Genomic DNA, 13,605 nt, shown 5'->3' with positions numbered 1-13,605 from the left:
TGATGTTTTTTATTATGTTTATTTTGGGTTTTTGTTATGAATGTCTGACATATGTTTTCATGTTTTTTTTTCTTTTTTATTTGCAGTTTGCCTTGAGTGTGATAGGGCAGAGTAATTGGCTTCCCTTCACCTGAACTGGAAGAGCCTTTACCTGGAAGACGAAATTGACATTGGCAACTACCAAAGAAGTCGAACAGTTGGTGAGACTGAACCATTTTCAAGTGCCTTGGTGAAGTTTTCATGTCAGTTACTCAAGACAGTGACTGTCCTAAATGGGATGGGGGTTAGAGAAAGTGCTTTAATATCTGTAGGCTGATTTCATTGTGAACGAGATCTCAGATTCTCGTTTGGAAGGAGAGAAGGGCTTTTGTGTAGAAAAAGAATGCATGAAGAAATTTCAAAGTAATTTCTGCCCTCAGCTTGGATGTCATAGCTGACATAAACTCTGTGGTGATCCCCAAAATTGTGTGTTGACTTTTGAGGTTATCTTGGATTATTCTGAGATGAAGTGCTGAGAAAGATAAGGAACCTGAATCAGATATACACCAGAGTTGGATTATTTGTTGATAATGTTTTGACTATTGACAGTATTAAGTTAGGCTAAGTTAAGTATAAGAGGATTGTTTTGGTAACTTTAGTGGTAAGTAGGAAATAAGTTAGGTTAAGTATTGAAAGATGATAACTGATAAACTGGCAAATGTAAATAAAATTAGGATAAGGTTCTGTTTGAAAGTCTTCAGGCCACTGTAATATTAAGGTAATGAATTAGGTTAAGGAAAGTCAGGGTTTCATTTAATAATCTTCAGATCTGTTCCCATCATCCCACACCAATTGTGTCAAATAGAAAAGCCCCTACAAGGTGACTGATGACGACTTGCCATTGCCGAGCTGGCTGCTCCCGTTGAGACAGGTACAGCTGGGCTGCCTTCCTGAACCTGGTGATACAAGAGTCCACGAAGACTCATGCTGCTACCGTATCTATCATCATGCCCAGGTGCTTTATCCTCTGCTTGGGGGTGAGATCGGACTTCTCGAGATTTACAGTACAGTAAACTCCCCGTATTCGCAGGGGATGCGTACCACAACCCCCCGTGAATAGCTAAAATCCGCGAATACTTAAAACCCCTCTAAAAACACTTACAACTGGCTATTTTGATAGTTCAAACACAAAAAAACAAAAACTAAAAATGCTTATACCTGAGTATTTGAATAGTTTTGTTACAAATAGTGCATTTAGTCATGAAAACAATATGAAAATACAGTAAACCCCTGGATTCGCGAGGGATGCACACCACAAACCGTCCCCCCCCCCCCAGCTAAAACCAGTGAATACTTAGAACCCTTCTAAAACACTTAGAACTGCCTATTTTGAGAGTTCAAACATACACAAAACAAACTAAAAATGCTTATGCAGGTGTTATCCTACTTACGGTGGGGTTAGGTTCCCCCCCCCCAAAAAAAACCATCGTTTGTTCAAAAAAATGTAAATACCAAAATGTATCTCGAACATAGCCTAGCCTACACGAGGGCATTCAGTACCATGTACTGTATACATATATGGTAGCCTAGCCTACATTATAAAAAAATAATCTTTACATACACGGTATAGTAATTATTAATATCAGCTAATTCTGGAGGTTCCTGCAAAGTGACTTATGATAACTCAATACAAAGAGAAATTGAATAACAAACAAGAATTAGCTTAGCCTACACTATGGTGTATTGTATACATACACAGTGGCCTAGCCCACATTATACTGTACTCTATACAGTATTCGCATATCATATTATACAAACGTCAACATAACGAATATGCATCTTTTCCATGGATCTTTTAAAATATTATGCCTTAATTAACTGTATCCAATAATATTGTATATATATTCTTATAATGCTTTTGTATTAAAAATTGCGTTCATAGTGATCAGTGTTTTCGTTTGATGTTTACGCAACGTTTATTTTGCCGCATTTAACTCAGTTCAGAGCGCTTTTCTTGCTTCTAGTTAGTGTAAATGAATCTCTAGAGTCTAGATACTTTATTTATAACGGGCAAGGTTATTTTTTGCTATACAAAGGGTTTTTAAGTCGAAATATAACTAAAATACGTCTTGTTGTGAAATTAATTTATCTGTTATTTTCGTTAATAGATGACGATTGACGATGGCTTTTTGGGGGAGTTTGTTTTGTGTAAAAAAAATTCAAGATTCCATTCACTATTTTCACTTGATTTCATCATAATACGAGCTTTATGTATTTATCGTTTATTGGCGTAAAAATAACAGTAATGTGTTCTTTCATGCACAGTAGTTTTGATTAAAATACTTTCTCTCCCATTTTAATTACGATCGAGTTTCATCCATGTTGCCGATGCATGATAATTTACAGTATAGTCATTACCAGCTTGAACATTGTTTTCTCAGCTTCAGCTACAACTTGCAGCTTAAATTTAGCAGTATATTTCCTTGACGATCTTTTATCCATACTGAATAATGGTATAATGTAAAAATATATCAGTCCTATTCTACTTAACGTTATTTGTGCCATAACCTACGGTAATTGTTTATTACCGTACGTTGGTTGAAATACAGGTAAGCGGCTGTTGTTATCCAATTCAGTTATAAGCAAAACAACAGTTTCTTGGTCGGTTGTTTATGGCTGTACGCATTTACGCAAGAGTATAACGTTACTAACAATACTTTTATCATTCTCTTTTACTTTCTTTAACTAGAAGATGGGATAAAGAGATGGGGGAAAAGTTGTCTTTTGTAATTTGGTCTCTCTCACTGCCTACTACGCTGCTGCCTGCGCCCGCGTGAAATTTAAAAATATTTTATAAATAATATTAACGTATCGGGATTAATTGCTTACCCCATTGCAAAATCGAATTATCGTAAAGTGAATTATTGTAACTCGAGCATTACCTGAGTATTTTAACAGTTTTATCACAAAAGGTGCATTTAGTCATGAAAATGAGATGAAAATACAGTATTTAGTGAATATTTCTCAGTGAAAAATACCGCGAATGAGTGAATTTTCCGCAAATAATGGGTAGATATGTTCCAAAGAGAAATCCATGAATACATGAGTCCGCGAATCGTCAGAACATGAATAAGGGGGATTTACTGTGCAGTAATTAGTGAATATTTTTCAGTGATAAATACCATGAATGGGCGAATTTTCCGCGAATAATGTGTACAGGCAGTCCTCAGTTATCGGCGGGAGTTCCATTCTGGGGGTGTGATGATAACCGAAAATCGCCACTAAACGAAAATTGACGCCTCTGTTAGGTATGTATTGGAGCCAATACCCATTTATCGGCGCCGATAAGCAGAAATTGGCAATTACGGCGCTGAAAATTGCCGATTTTCGTTGTTAGACAAGTGCTGTAAAGCCGGATCACCATTAACCGAGCCTGCCGTTAACCAGGGACTGCCTGTATATACGTTCCACAGAGAAATCCGCAAATAGGTGAGTCTGCGAATTGTGAGACCAAGAATACGGGGGGTTTACTGTACTACAATCCCTAGATTGTGGCAAAACTCAAGGAACTGAACCCTATCCTGAAGCAACTGTGAGTGAGAGCTTGCCAGGACAAGCCAATCGTCAAGATACCCCAACAGACATATCCCATGTGAATGGACCCAAGCTGACACCAGGGTGAACACCTGAGGAGCGGTCGAGAGCCTGAAACAGAGTGCCCTGAACTGGAACACTGTCTCTACGAGGATACAGCGAAGGTACTTGTGAGAAGATGGATGGATGGGTATTTGGAAATATGCATCCTTCATGTCCACCGTAAGCATGAAGTCGTTCTCCCTGATGGAGGTGAGCACGGAGCGTGCCGTCTTCCATCGTGAACCAAGTCTGGCAAATGAATTGGTTCAAGGGAGAGAGGTCTATGATCTGTCTCCAACACCCCCCAGGCTTCTTCTACGAGAAAGACACGACTGTAAAAACCTGGGGATAGATCCGACACAATTTCCAACAGCACTCTTGCTCTGCCTGGCTTGTACTTCTTGCCTGTGTATGAGATCCTTCTGCGAACCAGGAACACAGGTAAGGAGACATACCAAAGAGTTGGTGAGGGGTAGCCCAGACTCGAAGGGGAGTAGATACCCCTCCCGAAGGACATCCATTACCAAGGTCTTGGCTCTGTATCGCTGCCATGTTGCTCAATAGCTTGACAAGCAACCCCAAACCAATGGCAGCAGCTGGAAGGGAACGCCGCTCCTACTGTTTCCCGTCTTTTTCTTCCCCTTGCCCCCTTTTCCAGACTGGAAAGTGAGCTGAAAGGGGTGCAACTGCGTGCCCTTTCCGGCAGAAGAAAGCAGCTGGGTGTTCCAGCGGATGCCCTTCGAAGCCTGGGTCTTTTTAGGGGCCGAGGAAGTGCTAGCCTGACCCAAAGATCAGGCTGCAGTGGCACGCGAAGACCCTGAGGTCTTAGCCACTGCCTGATGGACAAGGTGGCTGCTGTATACAGCCCGACGCTTGTCCACCGCAGCATCCACCAACTCTTTAAGGAAGAGAGAGGCAGAACCCAGCAACGGTCTGTTCCTTAGGGTCAATGCTGACTTGGGACCTACAGACCTGGCTATCTGAGTCAGGACAGCATCCCTTCTCTTCAGCACCAGGTTTGCCCAAAGGTTTGCCATCTGGTGGGCAAGGCAGGAGATGGCTCTACCTCCAGGCTGGCACAGTCTCCTGAAGGCAGAATCCTCTCCAGGGACAATAGCACCTGAGGAGGCAGCCACCTTGGATACTGTGAACAACCACAGCTCCAGCCAGGAGACTGCCTGGAGGGCCGCCATGGCGGTAGCCTCCAAGCTCGCTGCCTCTAGCTGCGAAAGGGAGACCCCTTCTGAAACAAGGTGCTGTAGCGAGAGACCCAGGCCTATACGAACCAGTCCGGGTCAACCTGCTTGGTCAGCAAGAACCCCTCTGAGGGCGTGTACAATCGGCTCTGTTGAGGCAGAGGAAGAGGAAGGAGCTTGTCCAAACGGTTCGACTGAAGCGAATTCTCCTGCCCAGAGACAAGATTATTCACCCAGTTGAGCACCGCCTCGGCAAGCGAGGACCACGGCTGCCCCACAAAAATTTCTGGTTCCTTCTTAGGGCCCCAAAAGGTTTTGAGGCATGAAGGACGATCCACAGAAGTGGCTGTGGCCCCTTCCTCAAGATCATTGTGCTCACGAATCAGCGCAATGATGTCTGCAAAGGTCCTCTGTATTTCAGGGGTGTCCGCATCCTGAGGAAGAGGACCCTCAAACCTTCCAGGGTGCAGTCCTCCTGATCTACTCTCCTGGCATTAGGAAAAACCTCAGCAGATCCTTTAGACTCATCCTGAATTACTCAGGCTTACGACTGAATTGATCTGAGGACCGAGCCAGGAATGTTGGCCTTCGTAGCTGAACTCTGAGGAGAGGACTCTCCAGAGCTCCTCCTGTCTGTCTCGTGCCTCCTGGTAAAACCCAGGAGGTTGAGGGGACAGGTGAGGAGGATAGGGCACTCCCACCTGTCCTGCCAGCAGAACCAGCAAGAAGGGTGGGCTGCACGTGGTCATCAACCCGCAGTGATGACGGCAACATGGATCTAGGAGAGTGCTTATGCCTTGGCGAAGCACTGTTCCGAGGACAGCGAAGAGGTCCACATGAGCCAAGACGAGCGCTCGACTTAGCTGAGCTGAGGCGATCGCGATCGAGGGCTGGGTGGGGTCGAACGCGTGGCTGGCTGGCGAGAACTTGCGCTGTCCTCTTGATGTGCACCAGGTTTCCTCGAAGCTGAAACCTCGCGAGAAGAAGACTGGACAGGGGACCTCCTCTCTGTCTCTCCAGGCGTTCGAACCCTTGGGATCGAGACACCAGGTTGGGAATCTGGTCGAGCACTGGTGGCAGTGCCAGCAGAAGAACTGAGACACCTGCATGTCTCAGCTCTTTCTCTCACCCTGTGCCTGAACTGGGACGGTGAGAGTTCTCCCCGGCACCAGTTCGGGATGCTCGAGACTCCTTAGAGACTCCAGCACTCAGAGTGTCTCAACTCTGTTCAGCACCCAACAGCACCAGTCTTAGAAGTGGACTTCTTAGGACTGGTGATGGAAGCGCAAACTGAGGTCTGCGCGCCCGCATCTCCCAAAACACAAGACCCAGGTGAGGTAAGTGATTCGGTTCCTGAGCCCAAAGGCCAGAAGAGCTGACGAGAGATCCCACTGCTTCTCCTGTGGAGGAGGAAGTCCCTTAGAAGCCCCATTCAACATAAACACATGCAACAACAAAGCAGGGGCATCATTTGGGGCTTGGGCACCTGCCCCCTCAAGACCTGCCCCCTCAAGACTTGGTTTTTACTTTGAAATATAATAATAATAATAATAATAATAATAGGTTCTATTGAATATTATTGCTGCTTCCTCATTTAAAGACTTTTTCTACTTGGACTTCTCTTTTTGTGCTAACAGCTCGCCTATATTTGTCATTTCATGGGGGAAAAGTCCTGGATTCTGCTTCTTTATATATTCTATACAGTTAGTTATATACAAGACAGACTCTTCTGTCATTCTCCAAGCTAGTAGAGGATGCAGGCATAGGTCCTTCTGAATTTATACACGGGCTTCAGCGGGGGTCATGGATGGCGAATTCTGATTGGTTGCAGAAGAATAATTCAAGCCAAATTTCACGAAGCTCGATCCTGACAGAGAACCTGGGAATGTCATTCATTCCAGCGTTCCCGATGGCCTGCCGTTCGTGATGTCATGGGACAACATCGGTAAATTGGGCTGCGGATGAATGATGATCCATTTTCAGGGTTATCGTTTTTAGGATGATTTGGTGGGTGTTCTGCATTATTCTTCTTAAATTTGTGGGTAGGAGCGTGCAGGAGGCATCGCTCCTACCCACGAATTTAAGAAGAATAATGCAGAACACCCACCAAACAACGAATACCTAAAAGCGACAACCCTGAAAATGGAGATGCCCCTGATGAGACGAGACAATCCCGACTACGACAGAAAGAGTAGATAATGACATCATTCATCCAGCCCAATAGCAGCCAAACTACCGATGATGTCATGACATCACACAAGGCTGGCAATCCGCCCGATCATCAGCCAAACACCTGCCCCGACCCTACGCCCTGCCAAAGACTAAATCATATCTTGAACGTCCCGCAGTTATAGCCTGAAGTCTTCTGTGGAATTCCTGAAGTGATCCGAGACTCCCGGCGCAGGGACCATCGCTTCTCTGGACGTAGAGAGTCTATTCACCATCGCACCTGTGGATGAAACCATCCACATTATCCTAAACAAAGTCTATAGGTCAACGACAATGACCCCGAACATGAGAAGGTTCCTGAAGGCTCTGCTGGAGATCTGTACGAAATGGCGCCTTTCACTCACGCACAGAGGCACATGTATAGACAGAAGGATGGCGTTGCGATGGGCTCTCCATTGGCGTCCTCCAATTTTTACATGGGCACCGTGAGAAGAACATTGAGAGAATCAGCGGCCGAAGAAATATGCCCGATAATGAATGACGTCTTCGTTCAAGCAGAACGAGGAGGAGGTTGAAGCCCTTCGTCTGACCTTCCAACAATACAAGTGTGTTGAACTTGAAGTTCAGCACAGACGACCGGCTCCCTTCCTCGACGTTATGGCAACGGAACTTGAAGACATCAGTCTACACAAAATCCACCAATTTGGGACTTTGCTTGAATGGGGAAGCGAGTGCCCTGCTAGGTTTAAGAACACGACAGTCAGGACCTTCATTAAAAGGGCCCTCCCACTGCTCCACCTGGCAGGACACCAACAAGGAATTGAACGTGCTGCACAAATGTTGGTGAACAATGGTTTCACCAACAAACTAATAAACAAAGAAATTCGAACTGGCCTGGAAAAATGGTACAACGGTGAGAACACACAACCTGCCCCCAAGATGACATAAAGATCTTTATAAGGCCGGATGCATCCCCAGTACCGTGAGGACGAGAACTCCATGAAGAAAATCGTCATGGAAGCGTCACCTGACCGAAGACAGTAAGAGAATAAATCTTGTAATTTATTATAAGAACCGCCGCATTCCGTGATCTGGTGATGAAGAATAACCCCTCTCCGCCAGCAAGAGAACCCCTCAAGCAGAAGAACGTGGTCTACCAATTTGTATGTCCTGTCCGAGGATGCCCGGGCGCTTATATTGGAATGACCACGATCGTCTGTCAAAAGGATCTCCTGCCACGCCCAGGAGGGTGCCATCATGCTACTCACAATATTTCCATCTCCGCGGCAGTATTATACAAAATATAAGTATAATCGGAGAGCCGCCGACCCTCGATGTATCGCCTAAGAGGCGCTCCTCATTGCCGAGAGAAACCAACAATGAATACTGACGCAGGAGGCATCGCTCCTACCCGAATTTAAGAAGAATAATGCAGAACACCCACCAAATCCAACGAATACCTGAAAACGACAACCCTGAAAATGGAGATGCCCCTGATTGCCGAGACAATTTCGACTACCAGAAAGAGTAGATAATGACATCATTCATCCGCAGCCCAATAGCAGCCAAAGCTGATGATGTATGACATCACGCAACGGCAGGCCAATGGGAACGCTGGAATGAATGACATTCCCAGGCTGCGAAGATCTGTCGGGATCGAGGAAAATTTGAAAAAGCTGACTGCAACCAATCAGAATTCGCCATCCATGACCCCGCTGAAACCCGTGTATAAATTCAGAAGGAATGCAGCTGGAGAATGACAGAAGAGTCTGTCGAAACGTGTCACAACAATTGTATATAACTAACTGTATAGAATATAAAAAGCAGAACCAGATTTTGACTTTTCCCCATGAAAATCCACTGAAATAATAAGGAAAATAGAAAAAGTCTTCACAAAATAAATGCAGCTGAAGCAGCAATAATATTCAATAGAACCTGTTTAAAAAGGTCTGCTGCCAAATTATAATAATATAATAATAATAATAATAATAATAATAATAATTAATAATAATAATAATAATAATAATAATAATAATAATATGTGGGTGGTTGTGGCACAATTGTTTGCTGCTTTATTAACTCAATACAGCTCTTATATGGCTTCAAAATGCTCCAAAATTTGCAAACATTTCCAAAACCTTCTCAGGAGGGGGGGGGGTTACAGCAAACACCCCCCCAACTGATAGGGCTTCCTCCACTCACCACAAAGAAAGATCCCACCGGGAAAAAACAGCTCAACAACTATCAGGGCAGAGCACGAAAGAACACACATCTGCATAGCACGACACCCAAAAGCAAATTGGAATGTTTACATCTGGGGAGGCGGAAGGCCTCCCGCCTCCCGGACGGTAGTTAACAGCCTAACCAACTTCTTTGAAAGTTCAATGGCCATTTCCAGCTCTGCTGTAAGTAATTCCTAATGTAAAGAACAGATGGTTTGTATATCATGTAGGAACAACTGTATTTCCATATTAGTATATTCTAAGAGGTATATGTAATATCATGTAGTGGAGAGATAGTGCACTTCTCGAATATTTATCAAGTCACTTAGAACACCATCTAGGATAATGCATCCTGTCAATGTTGTTGCACAACCACCATTAATAACTAACTGACGTGATCCTAATAACTCTGTGAAGATGAAGAGGCCACATTACGGAAATTCAGTCATCTAGCCATAGATTGAAGTCCACATAGGGTAAACGCTTGGAGCGCGAGACACCGAGACATTTGTCCACTGTTTGGACATTTCCAGAAAATGCATTCGAATGCGCCCCCATCAGCATCAGTGAGACTTGTGCCCCCTCTACACAACACGCCGAGACCTCTATGTTCCTATCAAAGTAACAGTTTTCTCCTAAATTACGAAATAACGGCATATTTCCGATTAAACAGAGGTTTATTAAAATTTGGCTATGCGCGGTGCTAACTTACCGGCCATGACGCTCTCGAAACTTTTACTTAAAACACTTTAAAAGTGGACGAGTGACGCCATCTCGATATTTGCCGAGTCACTTGTACAAATAAACTGCCCATTTCCTGTGTTAAATCTGCAAAATATTTGTACCCATAGACGCTGACACCGTTTCCTTGACATCAGGTAAATGCTGGTGTGTTTCGGGGCTTGGACGGGGAAGTCTATTGAATTTTTGGGACGCCAGAGTGCTAGATAATATTTAAATAACCAGGTAGCTAAACACCAGAATAAGGTTATAATTGAGTAAATGTATTACGTGTTCATTATAATTCATTTGAAAATATTTGTTGCTGGAGCAAACCAGATTCCTGAGACAAATTTCAACACTTTTGCTGTGAACATTACGATGTAACTATTTTTCACGTTCCTATTTTTTTTATTTATTAATATATATTACATACAGTGTAACATACACAGTATATCACATACACAGTCTAAGTTTTGTCAAATATAATGGTGTTTTAAGTAATAATTTTGGATTTAAAACCTTTATTTTAGTCCTGAATTTTGACGTCATGGCATCTTGACTCTCGTACCAGTTCTAGATAACTGTCATACTCAACTTTCTTGCATTTTTGCCAAAGTGGTAACACTCATATGTACACATTACATGTCTAAGAAGTATAGCCTACATAGTAATATGGACTTAAATAAATGAAAAGTCCTATCAACAAAATACTACATTTCTATCGTAAACAGTTCACTAATGTGTCGTCCGTTCTCAGATGTTTGTGGCAGCCAGATGTACAATTAGGCTGGAAAATTGCTCCTGCCACTGTTTCGCCACTTTGATGGAGTAAAGTACTGTAAACAAACATCCTCACATATTTTAAGTGGTATTGTGAGTGAATTAAGAACAAAATGTGCATAATTACAATCAAATAAGCACTGTGGAGCTTCAGTTGTGATGTCTGTAAGGATAGAACCACAGATTAAAGGTAAAAATGCATTTCAGCTCAACCACATAACAGGCAGGGATTCCATGTCTCATACTTTCACTAGTATCGGCAACAAAATGTTGTTTTATCATGCTGATTAAAACTAAAATCTTGAGTAATATCTATAAACATTACATATATACGCAATTAGTGTCAGTACACCGTTAAATAAGTGCTGGGAAGGAAGTGTCCAATTGCCTATCAATTTTGTCTCAGCATTTGGGAAGATGCCATATTGGATTCAAAATTCCCTTCAAAACCTATTTTATGAAGAATTCACATGCTTATTTCATTTCGTATGCCAGTTTCCTATAGCTCATTTTGTTAATGATGCTGCAATCTTTTGAAAGGTTTTCTTGAAGGTTTAATTTTTTCATTTCTCCAATTAAATATTGAGTGAAAAGTGAAAAATCTGCATTGCATGTGTCTAAACGCCGATCACTTACCCCAGCCTAAACATGGACTTGTGGCAACCACGTCAACTGTGGCTCCAGGCTAGGCTACTCTGTAGCCTATTCTCATACAAACACACATAGGCCTATCTGAATACTCTAAAACTGTAAAAATGAAAATGCTGGGGCAAAATTAAGAGTATCACAGTATTACCAGTAAATGGAATGGTTTCTTCCTCCGATTCCACGGATCACGTTCGGAACAGAACAGGTTCTGTACTTACACAAATAACAATTCAGTCGTACAGCCAATTCATGTGCTGAAGGTTGTCCTAGACCTGACTCAAAACAAAGAGAGTGCGTCAAGGTCATGCATTCTAATGTACTCTAGGATGATCGACTGTTTCACTTGTCTATATACGAGGGAGGAAAAGAATGTCAAACAACCATTTTCACTCTGTTGAAAATAGCCCAAGACACCGTCCTCTAGCCTGGGATGTACGTGATTGCGGCATAGCCTAATTCTCAAGTAAGTTAATGGTAATTAATTATGATTTAAGACTATTCATAAAGATGACAAGGTCTGAAATTAATAATATGGCGCGTAATTACCATCAGACGATGCAACAACAACAAGAGGTTTTTGTTGTTATTGACTTGCTGTTGCTGCCTGTAGTACCGCTGATTGGAGTGGAGTTGGGGCTGGAGGTACGGTGGATGTAACGGCGCCTCCTGACTGCTTTGTAAACTTCTGTTTAATAACTCTTCTATTCTATTTTCCCGGTTTTCAAGAAGTTTACCAAAAATTTGTTTATTTTCATCTATGCTTTCTTAACCCTTCGTGGACCGGGGGGTTCAAAATTACCTAGAAGACTAATGGGGACCGTGCCCATTAGTCTTCATTCTTTTGAGTCAGATAAATAAATTATGTATGAACTCAGAATTGCTAAACTTTACATGTGTATTCTTCAGGCCTTTTATGATGAAACTCAATACCATTTTTGCATATATTGTAAAAATTTTGCCTATTTGTGTGTAAGGAAAAAAAAATAGTGAAAAAATGCCTTTAGTTAACAAAATTACAATTCTCCTCAATTAAACAAGTAAATATAGGCAATTAATGACAAAAGACACACAGGTTATTGATTTTGGTTCTTTTTGACACAATCCGACTTACAAATTAAGCAAATTTGATGTGCAATCTTTACATATAAAGTTACAATGGGCATCACATACTGGGTCACAACATGATGTGCATGATTTTTTTTTTTGTTTTTTTGCTCAGCTTCCTCGGACACTTGGAACAACGCCTTTCTTGGTTTCTTGGAGCTGGCTTGTAGAGGGTAGTGCTGTGTCTTCCTTACTCATGAAGGCTTCCATACATTGAATTATATGCCTTGGGAAATTAGCTCGTAAATATCTGAAACGCCGCTGGATCTGTGGCTTACAAAGCTGTTCTGCTAAGTCAGAGAGAAAATTCCTGCGCTTTTAGCTTCCAGTATAGACATTAGAATTTTTTTCCATGAAACATACAGCAGCATTATATCCTGCAACATCAATCATCCAGTAAAAAATAACCAAAGGCCATCTATTTGTGATTCTTTACATGAATAGTTCTTGACTAAGAGGTCTAAGGTATCAACCCCACCTTTTGTTGCATTATAGTCCAGAATAATATCGGGTTTGAAAGGTTCATCTTCTTGTTTCTTATTGTCATAATGCATTGTGCTCAGTAAAATTACTGCCTTATTAATCTTCGGGACATAGCTGCATCTCATAAGATGATGATCTTTGCTGAAGCCAAACATTGTTGATTGCTTTTTGCGATGCCGCGATGCTTGAAATGATGGGGGTTATTTCCCGTTTATTTTTCCCAAGTGTTCCCAACAGAGTAATATTCTTGTTCAGTAGTTCTAGAGCAAGGCTAAAATCTGTAAAGAAGTAGTCACATGTAACATTTCTTCCTGAATTAGCAATAGTTGTGGTGAGAGCCCAAACAACCCTACTGGCTTGTTGCCGTTCCGGACCATCAGGACCCTTCCCTGAATATATTTGTGCATTTAGGAGATAAGCATTAGTAGCATCTGCCATGCACCAGATTTTAATCCCCATATTTATTTGGTTTTGATGGCATATATACTTTGAAGGAACATCTTCCTCGGAATGATACTAGAGATTCATCAACAGTAACATATGATCCAGTTTTATAGTTCACCTGGCATGCTTCAATGAACTTATGCCAAACTTCATATATACTGTAGGTGCCAACTTCCCTTGTTCACCACTTTTTCTTACTGCACGTGCTGACATCTCATCAA

General features: G+C 42.3%; 1 pseudogene; it reads right to left on the bottom strand.

Annotated features, from left to right (window-relative positions):
* LOC136837153 (3'-5' RNA helicase YTHDC2-like) overlaps window positions 1–11,973 on the bottom strand; it is a 1,085,270-nt pseudogene extending 1,073,297 nt beyond the window's left edge.
* Between the last annotated feature and the right edge of the window lie 1,632 nt (window positions 11,974–13,605).

Source organism: Macrobrachium rosenbergii, chromosome 58, assembly GCF_040412425.1.
Source record: "Macrobrachium rosenbergii isolate ZJJX-2024 chromosome 58, ASM4041242v1, whole genome shotgun sequence".
NCBI classification, from domain to species: Eukaryota; Metazoa; Arthropoda; class Malacostraca; order Decapoda; family Palaemonidae; genus Macrobrachium; species Macrobrachium rosenbergii.
Note: the sequence above shows the minus strand (reverse complement) of the source record. Positions and strands in the feature narration are given on the sequence as shown.